The 12,184-nt window shown below is 39.7% G+C and overlaps 1 non-coding gene across 1 annotated transcript; it reads right to left on the bottom strand.

Annotated features, from left to right (window-relative positions):
* Nucleotides 1-1,584: 1,584 nt before the first annotated feature.
* Nucleotides 1,585-1,643, bottom strand: Snora36c (small nucleolar RNA, H/ACA box 36C). The gene has a single exon (NR_032142.1). It is a non-coding gene; the product is annotated as a small nucleolar RNA, H/ACA box 36C (primary transcript).
* Between the last annotated feature and the right edge of the window lie 10,541 nt (nucleotides 1,644-12,184).

The raw sequence follows: 12,184 nt of genomic DNA, 5'->3' as shown, positions 1-12,184 counted from the left end.
ACACTAACAGACTGTCATTCCATTCAAAGCTGAAGCCATAAGAAAGCTACAGAATGAAGACTAGAGAGTAAGCAGTTATATAAGTCTATATTAATAAAATATTAAAAAAATATTTGAAACAAATGCACACAGGAGAAAATGTGGTGAGTTATGTCTGAGGCAAATGTATTGATAGGTAGCTGTGTAGACTTACTGAGTTGAGCTTAGATTTTAAGATAATACGTACTTTAAAAACCTAAAGAGTGATCTCCAAATGCACTCATGATGTAGAAGGAAAAAAGAGCATAGAAAGACATGGAGAAATGAATTATAAAGAGTATGAAGTGAGAGAATTACTAGCTTAGAAGCCTAAATGAATCACGACTTGTGGGCTATTGCTGATAGGTTTGACAAAGAAAACAATGAATACTTCACCTAAGAAAACTGTTAAATAATTAATCTAGAAAAATGTAAAGGATAATGATGAAAAACTAAGAATAAAGTCCACTGCCAAAGTGGCCAAGAACCTGAGACAAGGCGGGCCATCGGCATAGAGGGAAACCTACTGTTATTATTCTGCTAAAAGAACAGAGCAATAAGATGACTCCTAATGACTTGTTGCTCTACCCATCAAGCCCAGCAGCATTCAACCCTCATCAGAGAAGCTGTTTCTTACGGCAAAGCAGGGACTCACTACTGCACAACGACCCTTCAAAGCTCAGAGATCTATTCAAAGGAGGAGACTGAGAAGTTGTTAGAGACTCCAAGGAAACAGCATCTTCCGACCCAACAGTGCTGATGCACACATGCACACAGAGACTGCTGACAACATGATATAAGCTATACAGGTTCAAACCAGAGGACATCCTAGCACCAGAGAGGGGAAGTGGACACAAAGTGCCGCCCCTAATTGCAAGAAGATATTTGCAATTGATACTTGCCAGGAAAGGGAAATCAGGTTTCCCCAACTGGTGTCACGAGGAATATCAGCCACATTCCAAGGCAGGCCCCATGCCCAAGAGTAGTTGGTCCACACAAAATGGTCTCCATAGATCTTGTGTGCTTTTTGTTTTGTTTGGGTATTTGTTTGTTTACTCATTTGATTTTGTTTATTTGTCTATGTTTTTAATTTTTAAGACAGGAAGAATATGAAATTGAGTTGATTCGGGAGATTAGGGAAGCCTGGGAGACTTGAACAATAGGAAAGATTATAAGCAAAATATATTGTATGAAAGAAATTAAAGCCAACAAATACAAAAGAAACTTATTTGAAAAGAAATGAGTTAAGAAATTGCATAGATAATTTAAAATTTTCACTGCTTGCCTTTAGATAAATAAAATACACATAATTAATGAAGTGGTCATATTTTAAGAAAAATGAAAACTGATTTTATATAATAAACATAATAAAGAGAACTATACAGAATGGTCTAAATGTATTAAAGAAAATTTTCTTCAGTTTTTCTACAAAATCTTTAGAAATTATATATATTCATAGATAATTATATATGTAATAAAAATTGAATCAAGCAGTGGAAAGAATTTTTTAAATTAGAAATGGTTTTGTAATATTATTATTTTACATGATAGAATTTTTTTCATTTGTAGGCTGGGGAGTAAATGAATAGAATAATGTTTTCTATCCAATCTTTTTCCCCAGCCAGCAGATGCTATAATTCTTAATCTTAACATATTCAGTGGATAGGCATGGCTCCTGGCTGAGGGGTGGGGCCACTTACCCATCTCAAAAATTCTAACCCAGAATTGTTCCTGTCTAAAGGAAATGCAGGGAGAAAGAGTGGAACAGAGACTGAAGGAAAGGTCATCCAGAGACTGCTCCACCTAGGGATCCAACCCATCTGCAGACACCAAACCAAGACACAATTGCTGGTGCCAAAAAGCACTTGCTGACAGAAGTCTGGTATAGCTGTCCCCTGAGAGGCTCCGCCAGCACTTGACCAATACAGATGCTCACAGACAACCATCAGACTGAGCACAGAGATCCCAATGGAGGAGTCAGAGGAAGGATTGAATGAGCTGAAGGGGTTTAAAACCCCATAAGAACAACAATATCAACTAACTGGATCCCCCAAAGCTCCCAGGGACTAAACCACCAACAAAGAGAAGACCCATGGCTCCAGCTGCATATGTAGCAGAGGATTGATTTATCTGGCATCAGTGGGAGGGGAGGCCCTTGGTCCTGTGGAGGCTTGATGCCCCAGCATATGGGAATGAAATGAGGAGGGAGTGGGTGGGTAGGTGGGGGAGTGCCCTCATAGAGGTATGGAGAGAGGAGATGGGATAGAGAGTTTGAAGAGGGAAAACCAGGAAGGGGGATAACATTTGAGATGTAAATAAAATAATCAAATAAAAACATAGTAATAACTGAATAAATATTAAAAAGTGAGAGCTGTGTAAACTGTGTGAAAAAACTATGCATCTGCAGAATTTCAAAGCTTTTTCTATACACCAAGAACAACCAATTACGAGTTAAAAAATTAAACTAATATACAACATGAACAACAACAACAACAACAACAAAAAAAACAAAACAAAAAAACAGGAGAGTCCACAGTGATTCATGGTAAGCAAAGGGTTAAGCCTTTCAGCATAAAAACTCTTATGGACTAACAATAATAAAGTTCAAGAACACAAATAACTAAAACGACACGGTTTACAGAAATGAAAACAAGTGGTCATCCTGACCACTTCCATTTTATAGATGGCAGACTTGAAATGGTTTCCTGAGGTGGATCGGTCACCATGCTACCATCCTCTTCCTACTGCTCAGCTTTGCTGGGTGCTCCCTGCACGACTAACTTTCCCCAGCAATCCTTCATGCCACACTTGCTCTTCGATTGTTATTTTCCGCAGCTGTTATCTAGTGCCAATCCACCTTCTCTCTCATTGCTTATTTTAATAACTCCTAATTCACAGATACAGCTATTCAATCCCAACTGATAGAATGAAAACATTTATCAAAAAGAAAAAAAAAAGTGTTTAACTGAGTACCTATCATATACCAAACACTCTTCAAAGGTGGGCTACAGCGCAAAAGAAAAATTCTTTGTACTCACAAAGTTTCTGGAGGAAGGTGTTGGAAATACATAAGCAGGTGATTGGAATAAGAATAACCAATTGGCCATTGAAGGGAGGGCTTCAAGACTGAGGGAATCATAGCTATCCAATTCCTAAGTCCAGCATTGAAGAGATGAGAGGCATACTGATCATGAGATGGCAGTGCTTGAGTTTAAGAGTTAACAGGCTTGTGCCAGTTAGTTTTGAGTCAACTTGACACAAGCTAGAGTCTTTTGGGAAGAGGGAACCGTAGATGAGAAAATGCCCCCACCGGATTGGTCTGTGGGCAAGCTGTGGTGTATTTTCTTGACTGCTGATGGATGGGAAAGGACCCAGCTCACTGGGGGCAGTGTCGCCCCTGGAGAGGTGATCCAGGAAACCCCGGAGAAAGCCATGGGGTACAGGCCAGCAAGATGCGATCCTCCATGGCTTTTGTTTCGGTTCTTGCTTCCAGGTTCCTCCCTTGAGTGCCTTCCCTGACTTCTCTGGATGATGGACTGCAAGCTGTAAAATGAAGTACACTGACCCAACCCCAATTTATGTTTGGTCATGGTGTTTTAACACAGCAGCAGAAACCCTAACTGAGACAGGACTGAGTGCCTGTCCTTCATCATGAGTGATACCCATGGTAAAATAAAAACAAAAGAAATGTGCTTTACCTCGCACTTACCTTTGGAGATGACCTAGCTGGTTGTTTGCTAGCGTGCACGAGGCTATGAACTTCTGTTTATGACAGAGGGAGCGAAACCCGCTGTGGAATATTCATACTATGTTTAGTTTAAAAAATAAATACGAATAACCCGCATCCCTTCATTGACCCTCTAAGTTTTGGCTGTCTTCACTGAAAAACATCCTTTTAATTTTACCCTGAAAACAACATGGAGAATGACTTTCTTTCAAAACAAGTTTACTCGTGAAGAGAAACACATGTTCCAAGGACAAACAACATTCCAGTGTCCGGCTTAAGGCTGCTTGATTTCTGCAGGATGACATCATACTCCAGCTACTGAACGTGTCTTCACACATAATATTTGTTCCTCCGTTCTATAATTTTTCACAGAAGGCTCAGTTTTTATGCAATTAATTACAGAACATGCTTGAAATGCAGCTGCTCCCCAGGTTATTAATAATCTCTAAGAATAACAAGAGTTACATGCTAGTATATTTTTAAAAATAAAACTTTGCAAGTGGACTTTAAAATTTACTCATAAAAAGGTATTTGTGTACATAAGGGAATGGATATATAAAAAGATTTATGGGTATGGTACTTTAATTTTCATCACGAACTTTAAAGGATTTAGAACTACTATGAAAAGACACTAATGAGTGTTTCTAGGAGGGGATTTCCAGAGAGAGATTTAAATGAGGAGGAACGACCCACCCTGAATGTGGGCAGCTCTGCCCATGACTGGCACTGTAGGGGAAGTGAAGAGAGACAAGCTTACAACTGAACTACTGTCTTCTGACTGCAAACAGCAGTCATCAGCCACCTCACATTGCTTCTGTGGCTTCCCCACCATGGTGGATTGTACATTCAAACCACGTGCCAAATCCTCCCTGCTTTAAGGTGCTTCTATCAGACACTTCTTCACATCTAATCTAGTGGGTAAGCCAGGATATTGCTTTTTAAATGAAATTTAGAGCTGTGATTTCCCATGGTACCATGGTATAAAGAGATGGGCATGCATCCATGTGAGTGCACACACACACACACACACACACACACACACACACACAAAGAGAGAGAGAGAGAGAGAGAGAGAGGGGGGGGGGAACACAGAGACAAACACAACACAGGGTGAGGTAGACAGAGAGACAGAAACCAGCTAGGAATATTACCATGATTATATGATGATACTTCAAATTATCAGTGAAGGAATGACCCAGTTAGCCAACAGTAGCCTTCAAACATTCACATTTGAAAAAAGTCTGAACTATACATTGAACTTGTGGTAAAACATAGCTACAGTGACAAATATCCCCAGTGACTAAATCAACCACTTCTTTTCTGCTTATGTGAATGAAGATCAGGGGGCAGCTGGATATGGTTGGGAGGACCTTTCCCATGTTAACAAGAGACCCTAACAGAACCTCACCAACTTTAAAGTCTGTCTTGCAAGACTGCTAGACCCAGGACAGCAATATCTAATGGAAACAGGAAAGGGGTCCTCTGATGTTCAGAGGCACAGGTAAAAGCTGCATAGTCATTTTTTTGTCCATATTCCATTGGTTACCATTTGCCTACCTTCAAGAAGCTGGGGAATGCAATTCAACCAAGTGCCAAGATGGGGTGGAAATAGTCAATGACCATTTAGCCAATGGTCATCCATAGACTATTAAGAATGTTTTGTTATTAAAAATCCTACCACGCTTAGAATACAATGATTCCTTCCTTCTTCATGGGAGCCAGTCCAAAATCCCATCCTGTTACTCAGCACAGCTCTAAGTGGGTGTCCTGTGAGTCATAAGTGATGCTATCAGCTCTGGGGAAGGTTCCTGGGGGAGCAGTGACCCTTGCCCAAACACAGCTTACAGTGGCGATTGCCAGTAGCCCAGTGTACTAGAGTGAGCACGGAAGGATTGTGTTTATTGTTGCTGTTGTCTTTCTGTTTGTTTGTTTCTTTGTTTTTAATAATAACTGCCAACTAGTAAAGAAATGACACAAGAGAAGGCTCACATCTGAGGTAGCCATACCTACTGAGTGGGCATTTTGAAATCTTCTGCTCTGAAGTGAGGGCGTTTCTTTGACTTCATTTTGCTTTTAGGGAAAAAAAATAGTACTTTGTTCCTCTTTGTGGTCCTCTTGGATGACCTTCCACTATTGCCTTCATCCTCTTGGAGGGTCTTTTTTGCACTTGAAGGTTATGATGGGGATTCTACCCTTTGGGGACTACACAATCTTTTGTCACATACTTCTTCCTTAAATAACTACTGTGGCCTGGGCATATTTTTCCTAACAGGCAATTCAAATGCTGCTAAAATTAACTCTTGCAATGTTTTTTGGCATTACAAATAATTCAGTACAAAGATATGTGGTTGATTATTTTTGCAAATAGTACCCTCCCAAGGTTCTTTCCTAATTCCAGTTTTCATGTCTGCTAATTGGTTTCTCCCTTTGTCTCTGTATTTCAAGGCTGACATATTTAGGAGGTAATCCTATTCCTTTTCTATTATCTATGATGGAGCCCTAACTCTCAATTAAACTTTGGAACTAAAAATATAGAATTTTCTTTCCTTTTTGCTCTTGTCTTATCTGCAAACTAGAAAATTGTTAACATGGTTCATCTGTCTCTTTCAAACTCCATTTCTTTGATAAAAACAGATAATAACATTCACTAAACACTCTTAGTTTCTACCTTTACCCTGAGACAAGGGGTCATAGGCATAGGTCCAATGTGCAAGTAATTGTGAACAACTCCTTTAATAATTGCCATATAACATTAAAAAAAAAAAAAAAACTCCTGTTCTTCAGACCTGCAGAGTAGATCTCATCTGACTGTGCAGGTAATTTGAAGCCTCCCTTCTTCCTTAAATGAACACCCTTTTCCAGCACCAAATTCTGCAATAGAATATTCAACATGGGTCTTTTAATCCAACTTCTCTTTCACTTGACACTCACTTTGATGAACACTCAAGTCTCTGTAATTTACACAGAAAAAATCCTCTCTCTTTTTTTTTTTCTGCTAACAGTTGTTCCTTCATAGGAAAGGTGGGGGAGGGATCATCCACCTGTGGGACAAAGAAGCTAAGTTTTGTGGGCAAGGACTGAAGCGACTGACACAACTTTCTTCCTTATTCTGTTCATGACTTAGGCAATTCTTTTTTTTTCTTCCATTTTTAAATGGGTTTTTTTTAATCTACATTTTAAATGTTATCCCTTTTCCTGGTTTCCCCTCCACCCATGTAATTTATAAGTTCTTTGACTCAAATCTAATTCAAGAGAGGTTAGCCATAGGGAGACTGAGGCAGGTGAATTGGTGTGCTTTTGAGAATAGCTTGAAGGTGAGATCCTGTCTTAAAAACCAAAGCAACGAAACAATAAAACAAATGACGCCTCTCTCTCTTTCTCTCTCTTTCTCTCAAATACACACACACACACTCACACACACACACACACACAGAGAGAGAGAGAGAGAGAGAGAGAGAGAGAGAGAGAGAGAGAGAGAGAGAGAATGAGAAAACTAAGAAATGTCAATTAGTTAATACTATAATAATTGGTTTAAGTAGCTTGCTAATCTGCCAGACACAGAGGGATAAACTCCAGATGGATTAAGAGTACACATTTCAACATGAAGCTATTAAAGTATTGGAGGGACCGCAGGGTTATTTGGGGATATCATAAACTTTACAGGGCATGAGAATTTTCATGGCTGAGTGGAGGAATGAGATGCTGGATCAGAACCAAGTAATTTTATTACTCACAGTAAAAACAAGACACACAGCATGAATATGATGCCTATGCCAGTTCCCCAGGAGATTTTGATCTTGAAGACTACCCCGAATCTCAATGTTTCACTAGACTCAAACGACTCAGAAAAATTTGTTGTACTTGTTGAATGTTTGGTGATTTATTTACATCATTGTCATCATCATCGTCTTCTTGTTATTATTACAATAGGACACAGTTTAAAATTAGCACAGGGAGAAGAGGCATGGCTTGACATTCAAGAGACAACAGGTGCATCTTGTAGGCTTCTTTTCTTAGTGGAGTCATGGATAGACATTCTACATAATGACATCACAACAGATGATAATGTCAGAAGTCTGAGAAGTTCCTCTGAATTCCCATGAGCAGAGCCAGCTAGCCGTCTGTCTTTCCTTCCTTCCTTCCTTCCTTCCTTCCTTCCTTCCTTCCTTCCTTCCTTCCTTCCTTCCTTCCTTCCTTCTCTCCCTCCCTCCCTTCTTCTTAATGGAGAATCTATCACACAGGTGCAAACTGCCAACCTGATCTCAGCAACTCATGCCTTCATCTCTTAGAAAAAGCAATGTTAAACACAAACCATACTTCTAGTAATAACTCATTGATCACATTGTCAACTTATAGTGTAAGTTAATCATCTGCTAGGAACCAATGAGGCAGGTCCTAAATAGGATTTTCTCAGGGTTTGCTCATTCTCCTTGCAATGATATATTACAGTCCATGGGATGTTTCCAACCAGGCAAGCTCACTGGCATGTTGGTGTCTTGGGTTTTTATTGGGTCAGTTTTACACACACACACACACACACACACACACACACACACACACACACACACACACACACAATATTTTCATGATTGATGAAGTTTGGTACACAGCCTCTGTTTAGAAAAGGCCACACAGATTTATAAATTACTTTGTTAAACACACTATCTGACCAAAGAAGTATTCTATGGCCCAGGTTCATACATATACAAACAGTTCTTTTCAGGCAGGAATGTTAGTTCAGACCTTGTTTCCCAAAAGGTCCAGTCCAGAAGATAGGCAAATGTTGGGAATGTGCAAAGTTTGAGTAACCCAAACCTAATGGTTGACCTTTTCTTTATGCCTATATTGTCCAAAGTCCTGTAGAGGAAACGCAAATGAGCCACTGTAGACTCTTCACATACAGTGATTGTTAATAAGGAAGGGGAACACTTTGTGCTAAAGTTACCCAATCTTGTGATTGGTCAGCAGAAAAACAGCTTGAGAAATGAACAAGCTGTAAAGCTAATAAATAGGTCTTGGTATGCTCAACAAGATGGCAGGGATGCTCAAAGCTTAGGACAGATTTTTTTCCTCTACCCTGGGTAGGCTTTCTTAAGCAAGGGATAAAGCAGAGTTGTAATGAGTTATGAACTTGATCATATACAAAGTATATCTATAGCATAAATGATATTGCCACAGTGAAACTAGGACATAGAACACAGGAAGCTGAGAAGATTGTTGTTGAAAGATATGAACTGGATACATTGAAAAATGAACTTTTCTTGAGTCTGTTAGAGAAGTGAGGTAGACAGTGTAAAAAAAAAAAAAAAAAAAAAAAAAAAAAAAACGGACCTAGCGAAGTCCAGCCATTTTCTAAGAGTGTATACCTGGCTTACCTGTAACAGGACAGGTGATGGGGTTGCTCTAGAGCAGTGGTTTTTGACCTGTAGCTCATGACCCATGTGCCAAACCTCTACCTCCAAAAATATTTACATTATGACTCAAAACAGTAGCAAATTAGTTATTCAGTAGCAACAAAAATACATTTTACGATTGGGGGTCACAACATGAGGAACTATATTGAGTTGCAGCAGTAGGAAGGGTGAGAACTGCTGCTCTAGAGGGATTCAACTCAACTTTTTGACGGATTACTACAGCTGAATGACTAACTTAGAGCATATAGTTCAAGGTCCATCAGAATAGAGAGCTCAAATCCTCTTCTGGAATAATGGAGATGATCCAACACTGAGCGTGCATGAAAGGAGACACAGAGGAGATGAGGCAAGCTTCTGGTTGAATTTCAGTTGAAGTCTTTGGTCATGGACATTTATGCTACAATTAGAACACTGTATTGGTTGACAAGAATTTGTGTTGATATGGACATTAAGACTGACTTGGTAGTGTTGTTCCAAACTACACACAAAACTGCATTTAGATGAAGAGCCCGCTATATCATGACAAACTCCTTTTACGTTCTCGCATTTTGTCTTATGGGCTGGTGTTTTGGCTATGAGGTGACACAGAATGGTAAACAGAACACTTGTGGTTAACTGGAGCAGGTTGAAAACCAAAGAATGGCTGCCCATAGTTTCCAAATAGCCAAGAGCTGTTTGATAGCTACTATCTGCTACACCAAAGCTCAGAAAGTAACATATAACCGATCCAAGAGGTCTCATTCGGCATATTCTCAAGTTCTACCCATGCTGTAGTATCAATACCTCATTTCTCCTGTAGATCACATTTCTTTGGATATTTTGAGTGTATAGCTATTATTTGCACTCTAAACATTCATGCTTAAATTTTAATGAGAACACATTTTCCCAGTCTTTGGGAAATACAGCTAGTTGACCGTAAACTGGTTACATAAAAGTCCCATTATTTCTAAATTGGCACGTTAAGTGGTCATCCATAGGTCTCCAAGTCTGTCGGGTTTTAAATTTTTTAAATGTGTATGAACGTGTGCATGTGACTGTTTGTGCATGCAGAGTCAGATGAGGATGTCTGATCCCTTGGAGCTAGTTCCAGGTCTTTTGTCTTGGGTGCTGTTATCTTAACCCTGGTCCTTGTAATCACAAAGCAAGTACTCGGAACCTCTGGGCAAAGCTGCTCGTTCTTCTGCTCTTCAAAGAGCATCATCTCAACTGACGTAAGAGCTCGGCTCAACTTTTCTACTCTGTAGCACTTCCTAACCTCTGACTTTGGTTCTTCCTAACTTTGTTTCTTGACACCACAATACAGGCATGTGTGTCATTCCTTTCTCTATAAAACAGTGCCCTATAGGTTGGAACATATTTAATTTAGCTCAGTGGTTTTTTGGTTGAAGTTCAACATTTGCTTTTCCTCAGTTTCTATTTACTGCTGCCCCCTGCCCCCTTGTACACATGGGCCACACTTTGTGTATAATTTATTTGTTGAAAATTAGACACATTAAAAATCAGTACTCTATGCCTAAGGTTGGTGATAGTTTCTGAATTACTTTTGTGAAATTCAGTTCTCTTGATGTGTAAGGCCATTTGCAGTCTGTTCAATATAGCTTGATACTGCCCTAATTTGATAGATTCCCTTAAACAGACATGCTTTCATCACTTATACACCAGGATGTGCTCTCCCTTGGAGTGCTGAGGTTGCCTCAACTAGGTCCTGAGCAGGCTCCCACAGCCTGTGCTTGCGCACTATCTGACTTCTAGAAAGCATTACCTTCCGTGGATTTCCCTCTCAGCTTTTTGATTAATGTACTTTATACCTCAACAGAGTTCTGCTGCTTCTGGCAGCTTTAATGTCGTACTGCCTGTGTTTCTGAACAGCGAGCTTAAGGGAGAATGTGGTCAAGCTAACCCAGACTTGCAAACTAGGTGCTTGCAGGCTGAGTGGAAGGCTTTACCTTATACTAACAGAATTAACATGCCGGCCAAATGGAATTCAGTTAGCACTGTTTAATTAATTAATGATCTTTTTTGTCTTCCACAGTAGTAAAAAGGAAATAGCTGAGATCTTTAAAAAATTCTTTTTCTTTAGAGCTACTGTACAGTATGAAGTAGGTAGTTCTTTATGAGTCATTGCAATCTCTCCCTGTTCTACATTTCAATACAAAGATAAAATACCAGCAACCCCAGTACTGGGAGAGTAAAAACCCAGCCCTGCTTGAATCACACAGCAAGGTCTCAGTGGTAGAGCAAGTTCAAAACCTAGAATGCATGAGGCCCTAGATTCAATTCTCAGTGCTGTACCCCAATATAACGCTAAGTGAGTAGACACCACGGATAAGTTTTCTGTACCATGAACATCTGGATCCTATACTTGGTCCACGGACAGGAAAGAACTAGGGCTCCACCTATCCATTCTTCAACGAATGGAATGCTTGCTCCAGAGGCACTCTGAGTGCCGCTACACATGAGCAAGTGGCTTAAACACCGCAAAGACTAAGTTGCAAGTAACTGCGACTGTGACAAATTAGTATTTATTTATATTTCCATATCCACAATGAAGACTGCCACTTCTGTTGTCTTATAACAATAACATTTCTAGTCCTGATTTCTGCATCTTCCCACTATTATCTTAAATATGTCCTAACATTTTTTATGACATTTACTGTGTGTTTGAGCACACGCATGTGTACACAGGCACATGCCACACTGCATGTGCAATCAGAGAACAACTGAGTGGGTTCTACCCTCACACCCTGGGGCTGACTCTCTGGGGCAAACTCGGGTCCTTAGGCTGTAGGAGGTGAGCCATCGCCTGAGCCCTCTCTGCCCTATTTTCAAGGCAAAAGGCAAAGCTTAACTAGCGAAATACAGTTTGCAATCCTGAATGAGAAAACCTAAAATTCTGTAATGTCTAAATTACTTTATGTAAGAAATAATTTGGGGCAGGCACTCTTATGAAACAAATCTAGAGATCTGTAAAAAGATTATGTAAATATTCCCCAAACTCACATTAAAAAAAGAAAAACAAGCAATA

This window comes from Rattus norvegicus, chromosome 18 (assembly GCF_036323735.1).
Source record: "Rattus norvegicus strain BN/NHsdMcwi chromosome 18, GRCr8, whole genome shotgun sequence".
In the NCBI taxonomy this organism is placed as follows: Eukaryota; Metazoa; Chordata; class Mammalia; order Rodentia; family Muridae; genus Rattus; species Rattus norvegicus.
This window is presented reverse-complemented; position numbering and strand designations above follow the sequence as displayed.